We start from the raw sequence: 20,298 nt of genomic DNA on the forward strand, positions 1-20,298 counted from the left end.
TTTCCCAACAGTAAGGAAAGAAGTAGTGGACTCTCCCTGCCTTATGTGCAATAAAGCACTGCATGACATGACAGTTCTGCTGCATTTACATTTTGTTTTTTGTGCTTTGTATTTTAATCTTTATACTTCAGATTAAGTTATATTACATTTAAACTTCACACTTTTTATTTTGTATTTTATTTTGTATACAGTAGTAGGTTTAGGATTGTGATTTTTATTCTGATAATGCTTTCACAGTATCATGCTTTGTATATTTATATGTATCTTTTACAAATTACATTGCACTTTGCATTTCTTCTTTAAACTGACAGCTTCATTAATTTCTATGGGCCTGATAAACAAAGATTCTCTAGTTTAGAGAGAAACTCACTGAATCCTAAAAGAAAAAGGGCAGAACCTAGAAGTCCCATAGAAAGTAATGAAGCTCTCTGGGATACAGAATTTTACAGGGGAGGAGACGGTAACTGTAAAACACCTAGAGCTAATAAAAAAGGCTCAATTACAAATTAAACTGAAATGTTTATACTACAATTTAACTTGCTTTAGCCTTTAGTTTTGTATGTATTACTATTCTGTCTGTTAAAAAAGTGTATTGTGAATTTTGCATACAGAAAAAATCCCAACGGATTAGGTGACACTGCAAAGTATTAAAATCTAGCCTTTACGATGTCTATTAAAAAAAATAAGTATGCAGTAGGTTTTTGGGGCATAGCGGCTAGCTCACAAGCCCCTATAAAATTGTTGACAAAGTGCCATAACAAGCATAAAATGTGCAGGACTCCAATAGGGGCTTGTCAGGTGGTCACTATGCCCCAACAATCTATTGCATACTTGTTATTTTTAATGGACATATTAAAGTTTTTTTTTTAATACATTGCAGTGTCTCCTAATCAGTTGGGATTTTTTTTTCTGCATGCTGATTGTATTATTCAGGGCAATTTGGTGGCTCTGATGTCATCACTCATCGCCACTAGGTATGTCCCACATGGGAAGCCGCAATGAAGCCAACTGGACAAAGTGGCACTTGTGGATCCACTCCAGAAAGCTGTTGAATGGTTGAAGCTTTATACATTAAGAGCCTATTGCAGAACTGGTGAGCGATTTAATTGTTTACTTTTCAAGTGTTGGATATCATTACAGTGCAGAGCGTGTAAGTTTATATTTCTTATACTGCAAGGCTTTATACATATATAGACAAGATCTCACTGGAGGAAAAACAACTTAGTTTTGTTCCTTATATGAGGATACTCTCACATAATCCCATATAAGCAAGGATCGTCATTTTATATATACAATTGCAATTTAACATCACACGCCACGTGCATGCTGTCCTATCACAGTGCGCCCGAGTTCGCCACTGAATTAAATGTACCGACAGCTTTAGCCAGTGCGGGAGTGCAGTACATTTAGTTCAATGTTGTTTTTCAAAAAGACAGAATCAGAAGAGGTTGGCAAAGAACACAAGGTATATATAGCTTTGTGGGCTTAATTCTCACAAAACTCTTTTGTTTTAAAGGTATCGTTAAGTTAATGGTATAGCACAGAATTATGTAACATTAATTTTTAGATTTACTATCCCTTTAAGCTGAAGAACTCTGCTGTATAACATTTATTTTCATCCCAGCGGTAGTCTCCTATCTTCCTCCATCTTCTTATTTATGGCTGCCCACATCATCTTTCTGCGGTCACCAGCGCTCACTGAATTTTAAACGCAAGGTACCCCCTTTATATAGGGGTACCCTTGTATTCCTATAGGATGATTTTCAAATTCAAATCAGCCAATAGAAAACATTTTCATTTTATTGGCTGATTTGAATTTAAAAATCAGCCAATAGGAATGCAAGGGTACCTCTATATAAAGGGGGTACCTCTCAATAAAAAATTCAGTGCGCGGCTTGTGACTGCAGGAAGACGATGTCGGTGACGGAAGATAAGAAGATGGATGAAGATAGAAGACCGCGGCCGGAATGAAGATAGAAGACCGTGGCTTCAACTTTGGTGAGTACCATCTTTGGGGTTTAGAGATAACATTTTTTATTATTATTATTATTATTTGTTTGGGCAGAAAAAGAGCTAAATGCCCAGCCTAATGCCCTTTTCAGTGACATTTTTAGAGTAGGTTTCTTTTTAGATAGCATTTTTTTCGAGGGGGGTTTCTTTTAGAATGATGTGGGGGGGGGGGGGGTTCTAAGAAAGAGCTAGTAACTGTAGGGCAAATCCCCAACCAAAAGCCCTTGCTATTGCTATAGTTTAGTGTTAATATAGTTTTTGTTATTTTGAGGTGTTTTTTTAAGTGGGGTTTTAGAAAAGGCATCTGTTTTTTTTAATTTTTGGTAATTTGTTTGCTTTTTTCTGTAATGGTAGTTTTTTTGTAATTATAGTTTTTTTTAATGTTTTAGTGTTTTTTTGTAAGGTGATGTGTTTTATTAAGGTAAAGTTAGGCTTTTTTTAAGGTAAGGTATGGTTAGTATTTTTTTGTAAGGTTAGGTAAGTTTTTTTGTAAGGATGGGTTAGTTTTTTTTTTTGGAAGGTTAGTTTTTTTAGGGTAACTTAGGGGGGTGTTAGGTTAGGGAGGTTAGCTGGTTAGGGGGTTTAGATATTAGTGGTTATTTGGCAATGCGGGGGTGTGGCAGTTTAGGAGTTAATAGAGTAGTGGGTTATTTTGCGATGTGGGGGTATGGCGGCTTAGGGGTTATTAGAGTAGAAGGGGCCTATCTATCAAGCTCCAAACAGAGCTTGACGGCCCGAGTTTCTGGCGACCGCTACTCCATAACCCTGTCCGCAATGTCGGATCAGGTTCGCAAGACATTTGATAAATAGGCCCCGAAGTCTCATGGCAATTCGGGTTAGTACGCAAGTATAAGTGTTAGGTTTTACTTCCTCTTGCATTAGATATTCAATAGAATGGATGATATTTGTGGCATATGACAAATCTAAATTGCTGCCAAATGTGACTTCAATCAGAGATAAGAAGCTTTAAAATTTGTTACAACACTCTTTTTATATATACAAAAAAAAACAACAACTGGGAATTCAAAGACTCTTTAAGAAAAGTTTTATACGCTTCTTAAACTCTTAACGAAGTATACTGAAAAAAAAAAGTGCAGAAGTCCCTGAATAATTAACTTCTTTATTTTTTCTAATCTCAAAGCAGAGGAGCTATACATGAATATATATTTTCTGCATGAAAAAAAACGAAAAAAAACTTTTTTCATTTTTTTTTTTTTTAAATGAAGATAAGATGAGATTTTTAGTTAGGACAAAAGATGCGACAATAATTCTATCCTCATGGTCTTTCTTTAGATTTTATCTAAGCAGGAACAATGAACTTCTATATTTCAGTCAGTTTCTATGCTTATCAATTGAAATCTACAGTTGAGAGTTGTGATAATGCATGTATTAAATGATCATTCAGAGTGGCATGTGAGAGTATCCCTTGTGTAACACACTTCAAAAAAATAATTTAAGTTAGAATACTGAACATCCTGCTCTTACTGCAAACCATAGCATCTATAAAAGAGAATATCCTCCAAATGATTAACACCTTACCGCTCAAGAAACAAAGCCTGCCCTTTTATACTGGCAGCTGTGGATCATTAGCTCTAGTGATGAGACCTATGTGATTAGAATTTTTCTTTCTAATTAAGTGATGAGATTCTCTCTATAACTATCTTCTCAGTCAAAACTGAGAGGTAGAATTTCCATTTTACCAGAAAGTCCCTTTGCTCTTGAACAATAAAGTTACTTGGCTTATTTTTTTTTAAATGTCTCTTTATTCATTTTTTGCAACCTAACTCCCTTTAATTTCACAATTTAATTAAATATATAACCTATAATGGATTTTATTTAGAAGGTTATAGCATTTATGGAGCCGTCATTGATTATATCTATAATACTGGTAAATATGTTCCACCTATTAATTATATTGATAGTGTAAATGAGCTATCCTCTGATATTTTTTTTATAAAAAATAATCTGGTGTCAATGAGACTGGCTTCCAAAATGATTAAGTATAAAATGTTATCATGTGTCAGAAACAACTTAGCCATAACAAAACAAGAAAAACGACATACAATAATATGAAAATTTCTGAAAATGTCCTTCAAACTTTAATATAAATAAACAGCTGGGGATAGTATTTTAATTAGAAATATAATGTATCAAAACGATCCCCTGTCTCTTTTAATATATAGTAACAGGACTCTGTAGAGGGTGCACAATATACTCTAGGGCACATACTAGGAATTTAGTCTGGTTATCTCCTCTTTCAGATTGTACAGTCTTGCTGGAATATATTTTTTTTATAAGAAAAAAAAATTATTAGAGAAAATGTTTGGAAATTTTCCATTCATCAAAACTATTAGGTAATTATTATCCTTTTTTGTAACTTACAAGAGAGATGTAATGTGTTCTGTTCCTGAGAGAATTAGCACCTGGTGACTGTTACAGACAAACTGATTTTTACTGAAAAGATGACCAGCGGATTTAAAGCTGGAGAGCAGTGCCAGGTAGAGTTCTACAGAAAGGGTACAATTCACATAAAATCCTGTAGGCAAAATCAAGATATCTAATTAGATTTGACTGCAGACTGTACATGGGGTATATAAATCACAGATGTGTCCCATTTGGCTGGCATTGTGTGGGAACGTTCTTAATTTGTTTTTCAGTGACAAACTCCTGCTATGGAAATACAAGTGCTACTATACTGGTGTATGTATATACCTGCCTCTACTACTTGTTGTCAGCTCAAGCCCTTTTAACCAGTGCCAATGCCACCACATTTTTTTATACAACCCACTAAAGCCTCAGAGAGCCCACCAAAAACCTGTACTTTTTCCAGTGTACATTTAATTTATTAAATCCATTCCAGGTTGCATCATATAAAATGCAGGCAGATATTCAGATATCTAATTTCATTATCTGGCCTAAGACAATAAGGGGTCAATTTATCAAAGGGTTCGCCAGCCTCCCCCCCCCCCCCATGACTGCAGGTTCCCACAAGAGAACCTGCAGTCCGTATTTATGAAGCAGTGGTCATCTTGTCCGACCGGGGAGATTGAGAGCTCCTGCCCGAGCGTGATTGGCTGTGTGCGGGCAGGGGGGCAGCATTTTTCATTACATTCTTGTTCAATGCTGAATTCCGGCAGCAGAATTCAGCTCTGTGGCGGACAGGGGCGCGTATATGTATACCCCTGTCCTCCGTAGCTTGATAAATCGACCCCATAGTCAGTAAAGGAAGAATGCAACAGAATACAGAATGGAAAGAAATATCACTTAGAGCCTCACATGGGCAACCCTCACTCAACTCTATAAAGTGGTGAGCTGCTTTCCACAGATAGTAATGAAGCTCTCTGCTTTGGAGGATCTCACATGGAACAGTGAATGTGATAAGGAACAACTGGCACTGATATATATTTTTCCCCAAGAAAATACAAATCAGATTATGGAGTTTTCAATGTAAATAAACTTGCATTATCTCCTAGTTTTGCATATTTTGAGACAAACTCACCAGCTTATATTTGGTAAAACTGAAAAATCTGCAGGAATAACATGTTTAAAGAATAAGATAAGAAGTGTGATAAAACTTCAGACATGCACAAGGAGCCCTCTCACCAAGGCTACAAGACTCCCTTTATAGTAGGAAAATAAAGTATTCTTCAGATTTTGTACTTTTTAGTTCAAGTTTAACTTTTGCATTTTGACATTGCATTGTATATACAATTTTATTTTTATGAAGAACTTTAAATACGATTTTTTTCCTGCATGCTATGAATACAAAGTTTACTGTACAATTTAAAGTCACAATTTGCTTTTTTAATACAAATTGTAATGCTTATTGTAAATATAATTTTTAAGTAATACTTTAATTACAATTTTTACTGTACATTGAATTGCCAATACATTTTTTAAACTGCTTATTTTACTGAGCACTATGAGGAAAATTAATTTTAATGTTCCAATAATTCAGGTTCAGTTATTTCGGTGTAAAGAAACTCAATGTTTCAGTACCATACAACATGTCCAGACAACATGATGTACTAGAATATATATATTCATTTATTTGTTTACTCTGTTTTACGTATGTAGATATATATATTTATGTTTTTTTTTACCACAAATCAGTGTCATTAACATTATTCACCTATCAAATGCTCTGGAATTTGATAGTGCTTTACAAATAAAAGATAATAATATTGATTATTATAATTGTGAATTTCTGGTAACATGTATCCTGAAATGCTCATATATAGATGTTTATAAGGATCAAATTCCATGTCCATCATATAGTTGTAAAGAGACAAATCTGTGTGCCCTAGCACAAGGTGAAAAACCTCAGTGTAAGGAAGTGATCAGCAGGGGCGGGGCTGCCATTTGTGCTGGGGGGCCCAAAGCAGCCAGTCTATACAGTGCAGAATGTGTGCAATCTTAATGCACGGGGGGCTTTTATCATTGCATTATCTAAATCATTGTTTAGAGAAGCATGTATATTTTTGCTGATGCTTACTACTGAGTTACATTTGGGGGCCCCCCAAAAAATGTTTTGCACCAGGCCCCTTTGTAGAGTAAGTCTGTTACTGATGATCAGTATGCAGTAAATATTACAACAAACATAGATATTCTACATTAATATCAAATCTGAAATTGTATTTTGTTGCTTGAGCCAAGTAGTGATGAAGAACACAATGTATTGCCAATGGCTGTACTGCTGTAGCCTCTTTAACAGCTTTGTGACCAAGGTCAATAAAAAAGGCATCTTTTACTGAAATGTATTAGCCTTATTACACCTTGATGTCTGTACTCTGTACATCTAGCTGATTAAATAAACTGTGATTTTCTAGTGTACCATCTATTTCCATTCTTCGGTATTAGCTTTTGGAAAATTGATCTTAATTGTAAAAGTGATACAACTTCTGTTATGCTATAGTAAATACAATAAGAGTACAGAGGTAATATAAAACATTAATTAGCAAGCTATTTTTTCCCCAAAAAATACTGCATCAACATAATGAAATAAGCAAATCCCCATTACATTTCTTATTCTCTAATACAAGTGATGCAATAATGTTTGGATTTCTATTTCCTTTCCGATAACCTACATTTACAAGTAGCCAATATTAAACTGCAATACATGTTTTCTATGCTTAACTTCTGGTTTCAGTGTAAAATATAGACTTTGCTAAAATACCAAATTGCTGATACAGTGTTGAAAAGACAGAGGTAGAGAGAGATATTTATGTAAATTCTTTCACAATCTCATGCTCGAGTGTCTAATCAGGTACAGATGATCATTCATATCCCTATTAAGTATGCATGTAAATATTTCCACAATCTGAATATATTAATGTATGTATAACATTACTACAATGCTAATGTTTAAATTAGATGATAATTATAATGAGAACAATTATAATTTGCAATGCAATGTATTATCAACTTACTTAAATAAAGAATTATTGGGAAGTTCTTTGATTTGCCACACTTAATAATGATAAATGAACACCATGGCTAATGGCTAGGATCATCATCTGAATAAACATGGGCACTGTTATCCCTAAGAAACCAAAAAGTCATTTTAATGGCTTTTGTTCCACTGTAGCGTTTACAGTGATGGGGAAAAAAAATGTTGCATTTCTCAAGGGTTCCATGACTATTATTTATTATGCATTAGCTTAGAAACATAAAGATTTAATTTCACATTCCCATAAGGCATCAGAGATTTGACCATTTAACGTTTGTTTTTATTTTGCAGAAAATATGGACGATATCTTGAGCAACCACATGTGTCTCATTTGGCTCAGTTCCAGATTGTGTGTTTTTTTTTGAAGGGGAGAGGAAGATTTTGTTACAGTAACGTGTACAAGTTTCACTCTTTATATTGGACAACAAAGTCTTGTTCAGTTGTTAGGAACAGTACAAGTGATGATAATGCTTACACAGCTAAAACACAGGAACTTGACATCTTGCCTACAAGTGTGACCTTTCATCTTGAAACCAAGTATAAAAAAAAACACCTCTCAGCATTGCTAAACTACTTACCCTGATAACTTGCACAGTGTAGTGTTTACATCTCATGATTGCATTAGCTGTGACCTTCCACCAGCAAGTCAAGTTCTCCCATTATTTTGATGAAAAATTGCCTTAGATTGTCTTACATTGTCTGGTGCTCCAGTCTACTGTACATGATAACAGAACCTTAAAGCATTCTTATTCCTAGATACTGCAGGTCTTAATACTGACATATATTTTGTAGAAGGTATGAAACTTTAAAGAGTATAATCTTGATTAAGGATTAAACTATTAAAGTGATATGAAACACAAAAAAAATAAATATATTTTATGATTCAGACAGAGGGGCATATTTATGATTGTGCGAGCGGACATGATCCGATATAGCGGATCATGTCCGCTGCACATCGATAAATGCCGGCAGCATACACTGTCAATATTTATCATTGCACCAGCACTTCTTGTGAATTGCTGGTGCAATGCCGCCCCCTGCAGATTCGCAGCTAATCGGCCGCTAGCAGGTGGTGTCAATCAACCCGATCGTATTCCGTACGGAGCTTGATAAATATGACCCAATGCATGCAATTTTAAACAATGTTCTAATGTTCTTCTATTATCAATTTGTCTTTGTTCTCTTGGCATATTTTGTTGAAAGGCAGGCACTTTAGAAGACGTCCAATTTCTGGAGCACTTTATAGCAGCAGTTTTGCAAGAATGTTATCCATTTGCAAGAGCACTAGATGTCAGCACTATTCCTTGCTATGTAATGCTCCAGGTGCCAACCTAGGTATCTCTTCAACGCAGAATATCATGGGAACGAAGCAAATTTGATAATAGAAGTAAATTGGAAAGTTTTTTTTTAAATGGTACAGTGGCCTCTATTTATCAAGGTCTGTCGGACCTGATCCAACAGTGCGGATCAGGTCCGACAGACCTCGCTGAATACGGCGAGCAATACGCTTGCCGTATTCAGCATGGCCGTATTCAACGCCGCCCCCTGCAGACTCACAGCCAGTAGGCCGCCAGCAGGGGGGTGTCAATCTACCCGATCGTACTCGATCGGGTTGATTTCCGCAATGTTTGTACGCCTGCTCAGAGCAGGCGGACAGGTTATGGAGCAGCGGTCTTTGTGACCGCTGCTTCATAACTGCTGTTTCTGGCGAGTCTTAAGACTCGCCAGAAACACGGGGCATCAAGCTCCATTTGGAGCTTGATAAATATGTCCCAGTATGTTCTATCTGAATAACAAAATAAATTGTGTGGGTTTCATATCCCTTACAAGAAATAATAAAATCTGCTTACTGAACTTTATAATAATTTTTTTTGGTATTACCCATTTAATTATTTTATTAAAAACTAATTTAAACATCCAAATGCATCCAGAGAATTCTATATTAGGGAGACAAAAACTTTTTTTTTTGTATGTAGGTCTGGTTCATTAATGATGGGATTGTCTGGGGTTCACATTACATCACACAAAAAAATAAGCTACATGGCATAGATCACCCAAGACAAAGCAAAATGAGAAATCGGACAAATGTGCACTCACAAATGCTGCAGCACTCCAATGTGCTGATTAAGGCTGAGCCCTACACTTGTAACTATTACTGATATAATAGAGATTGGTTGTGTCACACTGGGGAGAAAACAGATTCCACTTGTTTTCTCTATCACAATTTGTTTGTTATGAATATCAGACACATTGCTATATATATATATATATATATATATATATATATATATATATATATATATATATATATATATATATATCTCAACACATTATTCAAGGATAAGCACTAAATCAAAAAAGAAACAAGACAATGAATATAGGAACACATTACCCCAAGAATATTATAAATACAGATAAATGTCTCCGTACTTGGAATGTCAAACAATATGAAACAATTATGTAGCCCATAACAATTGACATCAAAATATGATAAATTTAATAAATGAAAAGAAAATGCATAAAAGAAAACATCCTAAATCTAATGCATAAACAAACAAAAATACAAACAAACATAACATATAAAGCACACTGGGTGTCCCCAGTTAGAAAGGAGCAAATAATGGATGTCAGTCAAAAATCAGGAGCATGTAGTCAATCCCATCAACTTATGAAACTCATATAATGTGTACATTGATAGGAAAAGCCATGGGTATGATAAGGTAGGATGCAGGCAATAAAGCAAAAGAACAAATGTAGCAGTTCATGCAAATATAGCAGTGTGGTTTGACACAGAGTCTAGCAATAGCAAAGAAATAAAGTAGTTCACGCAATGCAGTTCATGCATATATAGCAATGTAATATGCGTGATTATACGTATATATATATATATATATATTACAAATTTACATATTTTTTATATTCTCATTTTGCATATTTTGATAATTGATATTTATTTTAACCTGGGGAGATCTACTAACGTTACCATAACACTCAGGTAACGTCATGCTGCCATTGTGTGGGAAAGGCTTTTGATTGGTTTATTAATCCTTTACCAGGCTCCAAGTTATTAGCAGTTTTATGCCTGATGAAACCACAATACTAGCTAAGCAAAACGTTGCATATTCTGCTAAATGTTTTATTATAGCCCATGTTGAGCTTTTTATTACTGTTTTTAATACACATTTTGTATGTTTCACTTGGATGTGGCTTTTGGATCACTTATAGAGTTGGGAGTTAGGAGCTCAGTGGGTTGAACCACTGTTATTTAGCACATTGGAGTGCTGCAGCATTTTTGAGTGCACATTTGTCTGTTTTCCTATTTTGCTTTATTGTCATGGGTGATTTATGCCATATGGTGCAATATTTGATTTGATGTTTTGTAATTGCATCAGGAAGAACACTGGTTAATAAAAAAAATTGCTACCTCTTGGTGTGGATGTTATTCACACCGTTTTCTTGTAGAACATATCATATTTAGGTGCGCCCCCTGTTATTACCTAATGGGGAATTATTTTGGGGGATCCCCATTACATAATACTATTGGGCCTATTTACTATGGTGCGAGCGATCGCACCATATGATGCTGTCGGCATTTATCATTGCACCAGCAGTTCTTGTGAACTGCCGGCGCAATGCCGCTCCCTGCAGATTATCAGCCAATCATATGGAGGTAAAGCCTGATGAAACGGCATTGTTAGCCGAGAAACGCGTTGCAAAGCAACTTTTAAATGTTTTTATTAAACTGAACTTTTTATCACTCTTCCTTGCTCCTGTGGGTTTGTGATCACCCATAACCAACAGCTTTTGGATCCCGTATTCAGCTGTTTGTTGCAGCCTATCACGGAGGTCGTCTAGAGAAACCGGATCCTCGTTACCATCACCTGGGCATCAGCATTTGTTTGGCAGAGTCGCCATTGAGGAGTCAGCCGAACGGCTCTGAAGTTTCGGTCTATCTATTATTGCACTGCATGTGCATATATGTTTGTGAGTATATTACTTTAAGCACAAACGGTTGTTTTTCAATTATTGGAACTTGCTGCACAAAGAGCGCCTCTTCTCTTTCTGTTTTTCAGGACACCTTTACTTTCTGCTTACAACTTGGAGAGAGCAGCTTACCATTGGATTGATGAACTTTACATTATATTTTTAACCTATCTTGGGTTAACACTTACTTTAAGAGACTTTATTTATATATTATTTATTTTTTATGTTTGTTTATTCATTTTCATTTATTAATATATTTTGGCACAATTTTTATTAATTAAGTTTACAACTGGTATTCCTATACTAAGATTTTTTATTTGGCGCACCACTGTTTTCTTGTGGTTAGCACAGCGGTTGTACTGTGTTTAAACCACATTTGTTGTTTTACCATATCATATTTAGGTGCGCCCCCTGTTATTACCTAATGGGGAATTATTTTGGGGGATCCCCATTACATAATACTATTGGGCCTATTTAGTATGGTGCGAGCGGACATGATCCGATAGAGTGGATGATGTCCGCTGCACATCAATAAATGCCGACAGCATACGATGTCGGCATTTATCATTGCACCAGCAGTTCTTGTGAACTGCTGGTGCAATGCTACTCCCTGCAGATTCGCAGCCAATCATATGGAGCTTAAAAATATGCCCATGAGACTTATGCAGAAGTAAATGCCTCAAAATAAAATTAGGTTATAAACACCTTTTAGTTAAAATGCAGAATAAATTATTTAGAATTAATACATTTCATTTAACTGCATATACTAATATTTAACAATAAATGATACAAATACACATGCTTAATTGCATAATGAGAAGTGTGTAACTTTTGCTCAGTAAAACAAACAAACAAACAAACAAAAAAAACATTGGCAATCCCTCAGTCGATAGTTTGAAAATACTGTTTTTACTACTTTAGATAAAAATAAAGGCATTAAAAGTTACAGACATCCCAAGCTGCAAAAACTCATTTTCAGGGAGGTGAGCCCCCCACTGTGCCCCTTTACTATACTACCGTCACTGCGTGCCAACCATACTATAGTACCTCACTGGTACCGACCACCTCACTATAAAACCTCACTGTAACCCCCTCTATATAGTACCTTACTGTACCACCTCATGGTACCACCTCACTATAGAACCGTCACTGTACCAACTCTGTATAATACTCACTGTACCACCTCACTATTGTACCCCCCAGCCCCCCAATTCCGAATTACTCAGGTGCTTTGATTATGAAATAGTTGAAAATGTTATCACAAAAGGTATGTGAGAAAAAATTCACATGTAAATGAAAAAAGACAAGATGAACCTTGCATTTATAAATATATATTACCATTTTATAGCTATAAGTATGGGAGTCTGCACAATGTAAAGTATGGGAGTCTGCACAATATAGCGTATAGGAGTCTGCACAATATAAATATGGGAGTCTGCCCAATATAGAGTATGGGAGTCTGCACAATATAGAGTAAAGGAGTCTGCACAATATAGAGTATAGGAGAATATAGAGTTTGGGAGTCTGCATAATATAGAGTTTAGGAGTATATACAATATAGAGTTTGGGAGTCTGCACAATATAGAGTATAGGAGTCTGTACAATATAGAGTTTGGGAGTCTGCACAATATAGAGTTTGGGAATCTGTACAATATAGAGTTTGAGAGTCTGTACAATATAGAGTTTGGGAGTCTGCACAATATAGAGTTTAGGAGTCTGCACAATATAGAGTTTAGGAGTCTGCACAATATAGAGTTCATGGAGACTGCACAATATAAAGTTTGGGGAGTCTGCACAATATAGAGTTTAGGAGTCTGTACAATATAGAGTTTGGGAGTCTGCACAATATATAGAGTAATGGTAAGTCTGCACAATATAGAGTTTAGGAGTCTGCACAATATATTGAGTATGGTAAGTCTGCACAATATAGAGTTTAGGAGTCTGCACAATATATAGAGTATGGTAAGTCTGCACAATATGGAGTTTAGGAGTCTGTACAATATAAAGTATGGGAGTCCACACAAAATAGAGTATGGGAGTCTGCACAATGTAAAGTATGGGAGTCTGCACAATATAGAGTATAGGAGTCTGCACAATAAAAATATGGGAGCCTGCACAATATAGAGTATGGGAGTTTTTACAATATAGAGTTTGGGAGTCTGTACAATATAGATTTTAGGAGTCTGCACAATATAGAGTACAGGAGTATATAGAGTTTGGGAGTCTGCACAATATAGAGTTTGGGGGTCTGCACAATATAGAGTTTGAGAGTCTGCTCAATTTAGAGTTTTGGAGTCTGCACAATATAGAGTATAGGAGTCTGCACAATATAGAGTATAGGAGTATATAGAGTATGGGAGTCTGCACAATATAGAGTTTAGGAGTCTTCGCAATATAGAGTATAGGAGTCTGCACAATATAGAGTATAGGAGTATATAGAGTTTGGGAGTCTGCACAATATAGAGTTTAGGAGTCTGTACAATATAGAGTTTGGGAGTCTGCACAATATAGAGTATAGGAGTCTGTACAATATAGAGTTTGGGAGTCTGCACAATATAGAGTTTGGGAGTCTGTACAATATAGAGTTTGGGAGTCTGTACAATATAGAGTTTGGGAGTCTGCACAATATAGAGTTTGGGAGTCTGCACAATATAGCATTTAGGAGTCTGCAAAATATAAAGTTTGGGGTGTCTGTACAATATAGAGTTTAGGAGTCTGCACAATATGAGTTTAGGAGTCTGTACAATATAGAGTTTAGGAGTCTGCACAATATAAAGTTTAGGGAGTATGCACAATATAAAGTTTGGGAGGTCTGTACAATATAGAGTTTCAGAGTCTGCACAATATAGAGTTTGGGAGTCTGCACAATATAGAGTTTGGGGAGTCTGCAAAATATAAAGTTTGGGTGTCTGTACAATATAGAGTTTAGGGAGTCTGTACAATATAGAGTTTAGGAGTCTGTTACAAATAGATTTGGGAGTCGTGTACAATATAGAGTTTAGGAGTCTGCACAATATATAGAGTATGGTAAAGTCTGCACAATATAGCATTTTGGAGTCTGTATAATATAAAGTATGGAGTCTGGCAAAAATATAAAGTATAACAATCTGCACAATATATACAGTAGAGTATGAGAGTCTGCAGATCTCACCTATATCAGGTCTGTCTGCTATGTCTCACACTGCACTAGAGCTCAGGAAGGGGAGAAAAAGTCTAGAGAGGAACGCAGTAACTATATAACATTGAGCTACAACAGAACAGTGACACCTAGAGGTAGAAATTTAAAGTGTAGGCACACATTTTATTTTCTCTGGCACCACTCTTTCCAGGAGATTGTTTTTGATTTGCAGGTGTCAGGGAGCAGCTTTTCAATACGGAAGACTCCCGAACTTCCGGGAGAGTTGGGATGTCTGCAGTTACTGAATATAATGGAAATAAAACAGTTTAAAACCTAAGGACAGATCCTAGAACCCAATATATATTGAAAAAAAAATCATTCCTTTATCAATATAACATGACCAAATATAAGTTAGAGAAATTCACATATACTAGAAAAAGGCTTTAAAGGGATAGCAAAGTCCAAATTAAACTTTCATGATTCAGATAGGGAATGTCATTTATAACAACTTTCTAATTTACTTAGTTGAAAGCTAAACCTAAGTAGCTCAACTAAGTAGGCTCATATGCTAATTCTAAGCCCTTGAAGCCAGAGGCATAGATACAAGGTAATTTACAGAGGTAAATGTGTATTATTATAACTGTGTTAGTTATGGAAAAACTGGGAATGTATATAAAGGGATTATCTATCTTTTTAAACCACAAAAAGTCTGGTGTTGACTGTCCCTTTAATACATATCAAAAGACCATCAGGGTGCACAGAATGTTGACCTATGTCCTTTATTTAAACTTTTAAGTACAGTATCTATGGTCCTTTCAAGAAACCATCAATCAATGAATACACCCCCTGCAACACTGATAATATTATGCCGTTTGCGTGCTAACAACAGCTAATAGTTCACATTCAGGTGCTAACGACAGCTCTGAGCCATCTCTAGCACTCCCCCACCTTGATGGAGGTCTGAGGACCCCCATCCCCCTTCCTCGATGATCTAGCCTGGATACTCACAGGCATTTGCCGGGGCTTCTCTCCCCTCGCAGTGACGTCACGCGCAATGACGTGATGCACGTTCATCATGCAACTTTATTTAAAGCTGACAGTTGTCAGTTAAAGGGGAGATGGGGCATGCTACTTAGATGTCGCCTGTATCTCAGGCATCTAAGCAGCTACAGAGCCCCAATCGTCTTTGGGGGTCTAGAATAAAAAATAAAAAGTTTAAAAAAAAAAAGTTTAAGTTTAAAAAAATGATTTGGGGGTCTCTAAAGGTACATAAATATATATAAAAATTGCCTAGAGACCCCCAAAATCCTTTTTTTTAAAAAAAAATAAACTTTGTTTATTTTTGAAAATAAATATTGGTTTAAAGTATTATAGGCTAAATAATCACTGTGGTAACGAGCGTTACCGCAGTGATCACCTAGCTGAGAGAATGTCACATTCCCTTTAACAATATGGACCGATATTATATTTGTAATCCCATGATCACTTTGGATAATATGGTTACAAATTAACAATGGTAGAGGAATGCTATTTAAAACCCCCCACCAAATAATAAATTTATTATCAGTCTTTTAGCGTGCATGGTAGATGAGTAAAACACCCTCTTTACACAGATCTCTCAGTCTTTCAAAACTTCTGTATTTTTACTAAATTATATATTTTCTAGCGACACAATTCCTTTAAAAATATCTATTTATTTTGTAAAGAGAATTATGCTAAGCGTCTTAGTGCTGAGCAAGCAGCCAAGTTCTCTATGAACTTAGACTCGGATTCCTTCACTGATGATGCATATGGTATATAAACACAATATTTCTAGAAAGTACACACTATGCCGCATAAAATTAGGGGACACATGTATTGCTAGCACAAAAATAGACAATGGGGCCTATTTTATGAATGGCCTGTCGGACATGATCCGACATTACGGATCATGTCCGACAGACCGTCGCTGAATGCGGAGAGCAATACACTCTCCGCATTCAGTATTGCACCAGAAGTTCTTGTGACTGCTGGTGCAACGCCGCCCCCCTGCAGATTCGCTAGCAGGTGGTGTCAATCAGCCCGATCGTAGTCAATCGGGTTGAATTGCAGCGATGTCTGTCCCTCTCCTCAGAGCAGACAGACAGGTTACGGAGCAGCGTCTTTAGACTGCTGCTTATAACTGGTGTTTCTGGTGAGCCTGAAGGGCTCACCAGAAACACAGGCCCTCAAGCTCCGTACGGAGCTTGATAGATATGCCCCAATGTAATAATAAGTGGGAATATGGCTCTTTGCGGATTTTTTTTTTTTTATGCAAAGCACCATATTCCATTAATATGTTGCGCACCTCATTTATGTGCTAGAGATACATGTAGCCCCTCATTTAATAGACAAATGGTGTACTTTCTACAAATATGTGCTTTGTGTACCAATTTAAATTTTTTCAAGTGGCTAGAACTGTTTAATTGCAGACATGGGCAATCTTAAAATTGTCTAAAAAAATTGCCTTTTAACTTTTAATGGGTATACATTTTTGGAAAGTACACCCCTTGGCGCATCAAATAAGGGGCTACATGTATTGCTAGCACAAGATAGACAATGCAATAATAGTGGAATAAGACTCTTTGCTTAGAATTAATTTTATTTCAAGCAATGCAACTTATTCCATTAATTGCTGCACATCCCAAATTCATTGTAGAAATACTTGTAGCCCCTCATTTGATGCATCTAGGGGTTGACTTTCTGCAAATGTGTGGCTTTGTGTACTCCATTTAATTTCTCAGGTGGCTAGAACTGTTTAATTGCTGAAAACAGAACAGTAAATTATAAGATGCTGTTTTTGATAATTTATTAAATTGACATGCCTGCAATAAAACAAGGATAAAAAAAAACAGTGAAATATTCTTAATTTCTGCTTATTTCAAACAGGCTACCTATTACAAATATTTAACCCCACAGGTTTTGATTAAGAAGAGCTTAGAAAAATAAAATTACCATACAATTATTTATTGAGTCAGGAGTAAAAAAATACACTTTTTTCACATTTTACGCGCTATTTTTTTAAAGCTGATGATACATACACATATAATAATGGTATATATTGAATCTACTGTGTCTGCTGAAAAAATCAATATATAGTTTGTATAGTTTATTCACACAAACTTCTAAAAGTGTTTAAACTGAACTGCAACAAAAAGTTTAAAACCAGCTTAGCACACAGGTGGGAAATGGCTTAGCAGTCAAAGTGTTAAAGAGTTTTTTTGGATCTACATAAAATGTAAACATTGTAATATATTAAAAGGCCAAACACTTGGTAAATACAAATTTACAAATCTAAGCAACAAAATTGTTTTAATTTTTTCTAATGAGACAACACATGGCTCTATGTACTAAGCAGTGTAAGCTGCTTTTGGGGGCCCTTGAGGTGCAGGCTAGCACATATGAGTCTTCTTACCGCACATTAAGAAGCAGAGGTCATACAAGCATTGCACATTCAATCAGGGTCATTGGAAGGCTTCTGCTCTCACACTATTTGTTGCACAAGTGAATAACAGGCTTGTGAAGACAAGTGGACAGGTTCCCTAGTTGAGAACATGGTCCTCTAGTTTGTTAGTACATGTAGTAATCTGATCACAAGAGCGCAATCCTATGATGCTTGTCAGGTTACTGCGACTGAAATCCTTTCATAAAGGCTAGTGTGCAAAATTTTTTAAATAAATACACATAAATACATTCAAAATTACAGTGTACACTCAGATAACAGTATCTGATAAAATAATTCTTATATCATACATGTCTAAATATGTGTGTGTATATATATATATATATATATATATATATATATATATATATACAGTACAATATATATATATATATATATATATATAAATAAATATATGTACAGATAGTATTTAAATATTTGTGTTTTACTGTATATTAACTGTACATATTTCACATTCCAATGTTCTTTACTTACAGGATAATGTAATATTTATTGTAAATAAATATTTTATATATATATATATATATATATATATATACCTATACCTGTATATCTACTCCTTTAGATATATAGGTATAATTAGACACAGTGTAGTTACTGGGTTGTGAAAGCGCTCATTTTGTTTCACCCTCATTAGATGCCTGTAGTGAATACTTGCAAGCTTGTAGCCGGCACAATGGAGAGTGGGTGTAAGAGAAAGGAAAAATGGGTATCAATGCCGCATAATGCATGTCCGCTCCACTCGCTCATACAATCCACATAGAAACCAAAAAGATAAAGCACACTGTACAATAATGATCTATACGAAAAATTTAAATCCAGCTTCTTTATTATTTATTCATAAAACCAAGACAATATTCGGCACACAGAAAATCAAACAAGCGGTGTAGACATGGTCATCTGCAAACGCATTTCAGAACACGTTTGCTGGTGACCATGACTACGCTGCTTGTTTAATTTTAATGTGGAGCGAAAGCGCTTAATAGGGTGCCATTGTAATCTGGCCCTTAGTTGTATAGAATACAGGGGGGGGGGATTTACTTATGCGAACAGCTGACGCAAGAGAGTGCTGACATGACAGATATCTGACATTTTCCATGTGTCAGTCAGACAAACCGGACATTGCTACAACAAATCAAAAACGTATCACAAACCTGAAAATTATTTGAAAAACTGTTTGAAAAACAATATGAGATTAATTTGTAGAAATAAACTTTCTAAAATGTAACTTACGTCAAAAAATCAATTCTGTAATAACACGGCAACATGAGCCTCCAAATCTGAAGGAAAAACATATTCAGATTGAAGATGATTATCAATTTGTATTCAACAAATCTAACATGAACTACTTATTTAGCAACATAAACCCTGGGCATCTAAATCAGAAAGCAGCTGGTGCCAGTAACCTCTATTCTAGTTTTCTTATCAGTAGGCTCAGATTTAGGCACTAAATGTAGTTTCAAATGTGAACTAATATGTCTGCCAATAATAGCCATTAGCTTTATAAATATCACAATAAGAAAACACAGATTACAAGTGGATCGCTATTTTACGCTACCGCACGAACATTAACTGTGCTAGAAGTAAACTTTTTGTGCATGTTGGGTTGAGCTCGTATTATGAGTTGAAAGTAAAAAGTTATCACTTGCGTGCTATCTTGATACAAACAAAAAGTCGAACTTAGAATATTGCGTGTGCGATTACCTTTTTCCCCCATAGAAGTCAAATTCTCAAATGCGCTAACCGACATGTTTTTCACATAGCAGAATATGTTTATATCTACATATATCTGAAGTTTTTTTGGTACAATATATATCTATATATACTGTATATATAAATATACATATATAAATATATATATTATACACACAAGATTACATATAGGTATGGATTATATACAGACATAAAAAGAAAGATCTATTTAGATATACTATGAACATATTACTCTATGTGAAAAACATCGGAATGTGAAATATTTACAGTAAATACACAATATAACAACTTTATTAAATATGAATATTGCATAAATATGCTTTACATGTTTTTATCTACTTAACTGCAAAGGGGCTCCAATACACATATATATTTATTTTTTCTACATCTGAGATCTCGTACTTTAAACCCTTATAACTTTTTTGTGCAATTATTTTTTTGAATAATGTTTATCAATAGTGTTATTATGAGTGTAAGTGAACAAATTAATTTTTATGTGTTTTGTGAAACTTTAACCAGAGCTCTGAGATCGCGGGTAATAAC

General features: G+C 35.3%; 1 protein-coding gene and 1 long non-coding RNA gene across 2 annotated transcripts in view; one reads left to right on the forward strand and one right to left on the reverse strand.

Moving 5' to 3' along the window:
• MCTP1 (multiple C2 and transmembrane domain containing 1) overlaps positions 1-20,298 on the reverse strand; it is a 1,142,062-nt gene that overhangs the window by 193,333 nt on the left and 928,431 nt on the right. The gene's annotated exons all lie outside the window — the stretch shown is intronic.
• LOC128648684 (uncharacterized) lies at positions 10,248-11,738 on the forward strand. Its single transcript, XR_008400614.1, has 2 exons — positions 10,248-11,443; positions 11,533-11,738. It is a non-coding gene; the product is annotated as an uncharacterized LOC128648684 (long non-coding RNA).

Source organism: Bombina bombina, chromosome 2 (genome assembly GCF_027579735.1).
Source record: "Bombina bombina isolate aBomBom1 chromosome 2, aBomBom1.pri, whole genome shotgun sequence".
Classification (NCBI taxonomy): domain Eukaryota; kingdom Metazoa; phylum Chordata; class Amphibia; order Anura; family Bombinatoridae; genus Bombina; species Bombina bombina.